The 5992-nt window shown below is 39.3% G+C and overlaps 1 protein-coding gene across 1 annotated transcript in view; it reads right to left on the minus strand.

Annotated features, from left to right (window-relative positions):
• The window catches only part of dock2 (dedicator of cytokinesis 2), a 97418-nt gene that overhangs the window by 24316 nt on the left and 67110 nt on the right, over positions 1-5992 (minus strand). The gene's annotated exons all lie outside the window — the stretch shown is intronic.

Here is a 5992-nt window from a genome sequence, read left to right on the forward strand (position 1 = left end):
AGCTGTGCTAGAACACGTACATTTCAATTTCAAAGTAGAGAAACAAAATATAAATGAATAAAAATCTGCAGCTTTCTGTGATCCTACAACACTTTGCAAGTGAATTATTCTTGAATATATAGGATTGATTTTTATACACAACTTGATTACAGTAAATCAATATCATCTTTTATATTATCTGTTAATGCTTATACATGACGACACAAAGTCATGTGAGTAAAAAAGCAGTACACATAGTTTGTGGTCCCATAAGGAGGTGCAGCATTTATTCATCACAGCACTTGATAAAAGGCTTCTGCGGGTTACACATGTGTTTCCTCACTCTCAGCCCTTTTAAAAGCTCTCTCTCTCCTCAAGATGCAATTAAGGACTTGAAAGATCGTTCATTGTGACAAAGGAGAAACAATTTAGGGTCTTGGGAGGGGAGAGGACTTGAGGATGCATAAGTTAGCATAATTAAAAGCACCCTCGGAATCCAGGGACTGTCCCTGAATGCTGTGCCACATTTCTAAACTTTTAACATGCAGTCCTTGGGGTTGCCAACAGACTCTAAAGGCAGGAGGAGAAGAAGAAGAAAGGAATGAATGATGAAATAAAAAGCATACACATAATGGGTGCCTACAGAGCTTAGTCGCTAATAAATATCTTACTGAGAATGTATGTTCTTGAATGTGTGTGTGTGTGTGTGTGTGTGTGTGTGTGTGTGTGTGTGTGTGTGTGTGTGTGTGTGTGTGTGTGTGTGTGTGTGTGTGTCTATGTGTGTTAGTGCTCAGGGTATAACTACCCCCATTCTCCACCCAACCGTCTGCACTATAGTGACACCAGAGACCCCATCACCATACTTCCTTCTTTAATCTCGCTTCCCTTCTTTTACATTTCTCTTTCCTCTTATGTCTCCCTCTTAAAAGTGTTGGGAGATCAGTTTAGTGTGACATCTAAGTACAGAGTAAGTGCTGGAAGAAACACTTAAATGAGGGAACAATGAATAACAACTTATCTGTCACTAAAATTAACTCCTGTCATTGAAAGTAAACCTCAGTATGAGAAAACACTGTTATTGACAGCAGTGGCAAGTCTTTAAATTATGCATATATACTAATATATGTAATTTAGTAGGAAACTCTCCCCAATGGTGGTAAAAACCAACAGACAGGATCAAGAAGCACAATTAACTCTATTTTTTTTCACCCCTCGCTCTTCCTTTTTTGCCTCCTTAGAGTGCACTGCCTGATCAGTAATAGGATTAGGAACACACACACACAAACACACACTTACTCAGGAAAACTACTCAACAGCTCATACATTTTTGGTTTAGTGTTCACTGTGCTGGTGTATATGTGGATGTTACTGTTTTGAAGTGTAGGTCACGTGTCATATTGCCCTACTTCACTCTAATTGGTGTTCTCTGAGGGGCAGTGCTCTCAATCTCCTTTAACGCCATCTAAACACGACACAAATGCTGAAAGAGCCAAATATCTAGCCATCAAATGCTCCTGCGTCCTCACACATGAATGTGTTTCATCAACACATTGTTGCATGCAAAGATGCATGGAAGGTATATTTTTGTTGTGTATAATAATAAAACTGCAGCCAATCACACTGTGTATGACAGAGAGAGAGCTCAGGGCTTGTTGAGGCAAAGGCCTTACACAACAGCTAAAAGATTACTGGCAAAACATGGCACAGACTTTGCCAAGGTCTGAGATTTCACTCCCTTCCTCCTCCATCCTTTGCTTTCCTTTAATATGTCTATCCATTCTCTCGTTCTGGCCACTGCTGTTGGTAACAAATTCACAGCTGTAATTTCCGAGTTGCCTCCAAATGACAGTTACCTGACAAAGCAGTTTGTATCCTGATAACTTTCACTGCATATCATCTGCTGATAATGTGTTGCTGTCATTACTGTGGTGACAGCGTCAAACGAAATGTTTTTACTGATAGTGATAGCAGCGATAGATCTCAGTCAGCATTCATCCACTCAACAACAGATGATATTAGGCCGTCTAAAACAAGAAGATAAGATTTACACTCTCAAATTACTAGTTTGAAATAGTAATTGAACCCAGATGTTACACCTGCTTACAGCTTATAGTTACTAAAGTTCAAACTGAAATTCTATTGTTTCTTGAGCCATAATTAGCAGAAAAAAGTGTGAAACATGAAATATTCATGAGGAATTCCAGCCACCAAATGACAGAATTCCTGGTTGGTCCACTGTAAAGCCAAAATATAAACAGAATACAAGTAGGATTTAATGGATATATGTTTTATGTTATTATTATTTGTAACTAATTTATGCTTGAAGAGATGTATGGAGATGTCTGTTTCGCGTCCATGATTGCTAACCAAACTAATCTAATACACCAAAAAAGAGGGAACCTTTTTTCTGAGAAAAGATTTTTTTCTTAAACATAGCAAAAAATTTTGAATATCAGGATTACTCATATTAAGTCTATTTGTACAAGTCTCTTCTCTGAGCCTAAATTCCTGCTACTTTCATTTTACAGATCAGCAAGATCCATATGAGTGCCCCCAAAGCAGGAGAGTTAAGTGCATTTATGGACATACCGTAGTATAACACTGGTAACTTTATCACTACAAATGACGAATTACCTCTGATATGGAGGCAGAACTGTTACACTGGAAGGAAAATTACACAGTATACTTTTCTACCCTTCAGCTGGTAGACTGGCACATGTGTTGGAAATCTGCCACATAGAGAAGCTAGCATCTCAGATTGTAGCGTCAACCCTGTGATTAAGGCAAGAATACAGAGTAAGACACAGCTGCCAAGGTGTTATCATTTGGTGCTGTTGCTAATTTGACGTTATCGCCTACAAAACACCATAATTGAGAAATCTCAAAATGCATTAGCATGACATTTGAATGTCCTTAAAGTTATGTTTCGTGTGGTAGATGGCAGATGACAAAATCATAAACTAGTAATCTAAGGCCAGCTGTCCTCTCTCAGAAGACAGCTGGCAAAAAGAAAGACAGATTGTTCAATAGACTGAGGCAATGCATTTAACAACAAACTTTATTTTGAAAAAAAAAAAAAAATTAAAATATTCTTCCAGTTTCTGTTGGACTGCTTTACCTTACCTAAAGCCTTAGAATCAAACAGAATAATGAAAATAGGAACACAGTGAACAATAACTAAAAAAGTATGGAAATGACCATGAAATTGTAAACTGACTCAATTAAGCCTTCATCACAGCCACCCTAGTGAGCACACTGTTGTATCTATATCATTAGATCAGCACTATCAAGTAACTATTTTATTATATTAGTAACCCCTGCCATCAGCCCCTGTCAATATTCTCACTGATAGTGGTAGCTGTAAGTTGGCAATCCCAAATTAATTGCTCATATTCTTTTGAGCCTGGGCTTTTCTGTGTTATAAATGTTACATAGACTCTATGACAGTGAGTTTGAATTTTGTTTAAAGTTCATTATGCCCACGAGATGCCCAGCGGGATAAACAGTGGAACGACGATGGATGCAATTAAATATAATTAACATATCATTAATTTTAAATTAAGACAGAGAATTAAAGCATTAACTGTGACAGTCCCAATTTAAATGCTTAAGGTTTTAGGGTTTAATCTTTACACGAGTAGCTGTTTCTGACATTGACAGAACTGCCAATCAATAGTGTGGAACAGGGAATCAAGCAGTGCACTAAGTACACCCTGATCTACGTCCATGTTTTCACCTTTAACAGTGCAAATAACCAAGATATATACATATAGACACTAGCCTAGACTAGTGGATGACTATCCACTGGAAGTCATCTGGAGTTTCAATTTAAAACACAGGGCACACGATAAGAACAATCAAATGACTCCACATCAGGTCCAATGATGCCTTGCACAGCAGTCTATATCCCGTTTGTGCTCTCCTCACCAATCTCCCCCTTTACCCTCCTCTGTGGATCCTTTTGTGACATCTCCCTAAATGGGAAGTCATTATGTTGCTCTCAAGTGTGATTTTTCATCATCCTTTTTTTTTTTAAATAGAACATCTAAAAAACACATTCTCACTGGACGATTGCAGCACTCCTTACTGTACTCCCTCACAGCGACATGCTCAACACTGACCTCCTTGTTACACACAAATACATGCACACACATTTTTTCCAACACCTGTGGGCTGAGGTGAAATGTAGAGAGGTGGTGGGTGGGGAGACTGTTGGAGGTGGTGGTGGGGGGGGGGGGGGGGGGGGGTGACAAAAGAGATGGATTGTGTGCAGCAGTAATTAGAGCTGTTGTGTTTAAGGATGGATTGGTTGCATGTTTGTCTGACTCAGAGCAACAGAGAGAGGTAGCATGAGTGTCTATCTGTGTGCATTACAGAAGAATCAGTTAACGCAAGTAGGGAAGAGTGAGAGGAGGGGAGGTCAAGGGAAAATGAATGAAGAGCAGAAAAAACATTTACAGGCTTAAAAAAAGGACAGGTTTTTGTTTTCTCAAGCTCACACACCATACACTCTCATACCCCTTCTCATCTTCCACTCCTAAATCAAATTACCACGACCTCTAAGCTCTGGCACAACTATCTCATGATTTATGGCCCTCGCATGTTTCCGTGCACACGTGTAATATTTTTTAAAAGCCTTCATGTGTTGAACTGCGGTGACTGCTGCTTATGCAATGTGCATAATTACATTTATATTTGTCCCACTCACATACACACACCATTTACCTCATCACACCAGAGGTCAATTGAAACACAACACAAGGTGAGTCAACCACTTTGCAGTGGTGCATACATCGCCAGTTATTTTCAGATGGGGGAGGGGTCAGGAGGGACATTTATATGGACACTGCATCAAACAGCCGCTCAGGGAACACACAAACTCGCAGCTTTTTAAAGAAATATTCAAAACATTTCACTGATGATCACTGCTTAGAATGGAGAATCAAGCTCGACATTGCATTGTGTTATTGTACAAGCATTACATTTGTAATGCTTGTACATGTAACTGCTAACAGCCTAACAAATGTTTATCCTAATGAAACCGTACAAGGTCAATCCCTAAACCTGAATTCTAAATCTGAAAGCTGCCAGTAAAAGATGTGAAAAATGGTAAAACATTTTTGTCTTCCTTGATGCACGACAAAAGAAGAAATTAATTTATACACACACATATGCACACACACGCACACACACAATTCCTGGAAGGCTCAAAAGACAAAGCATTCATCATTAAGCATAATTTAAACCCGATGTCATATGGTGTTTAATCTCACTTTCTTTTCATTTTATCTAATTGCCTTATTTGCCACAAGAAAGAAAGCAGTGTCATTCTCAGCTCATATGAATGGGAGCAGGGGAAGAAAGACAATAAGCTTAAAGGAGGATGAGTGGTGGGACAGCCAAATACAGAGCATGAGGGGAGTATGAAAAATGAGGATGAAAGAACACTAAAGAATGGCATGAAGAGGAGAAAGTGGGGCAAAGAAGAGAGAGGACAGTGACCAAATACTGTAGCTCAAATAGAAGAGTGAGGTGAAACTACAAGGAGAAAACGAAAGATAATCAAAACAGAGAGAAAGAGAAAGCGAGTTAGCAAGGCAATGCTAGACTTATAAATAAAGTGAGTGGTAGAAGCACGAGTGTGTGCTTCTGTGTGTTCACGCATGTGTGTTTGTTTGTGTCCTGGCTCGACTCCCGGGAGCACACTGCCAAAGTTTCACTGGGTCTACTACTGTGCCAGGGTCAATGTAGGCACATAGACAAACATAGACACAAAATTCAGGGCATGGCATCAGATTTGTCACCAATATATAAAATGTAAAAGAAAAAAAAAAGGCGAGTCATGACACTGGATGACTTAACAAATGAGTGAGAATATTTGAGAAGCACATGAGAGCTAAAGAGAAGCAGGTAGAAATATTGATCAGGGAAAGAGGGAGAGAGAGGAGTGTATGTGTGTGTGAAAAAGAGAGGGAGAGAGAGCGAGAGGGAGAGAGAGGGAGGGAGGATCACT

Source organism: Perissodus microlepis, chromosome 2, assembly GCF_051167445.1.
Source record: "Perissodus microlepis isolate ML-2025 ecotype Zambia chromosome 2, ASM5116744v1, whole genome shotgun sequence".
Classification (NCBI taxonomy): domain Eukaryota; kingdom Metazoa; phylum Chordata; class Actinopteri; order Cichliformes; family Cichlidae; genus Perissodus; species Perissodus microlepis.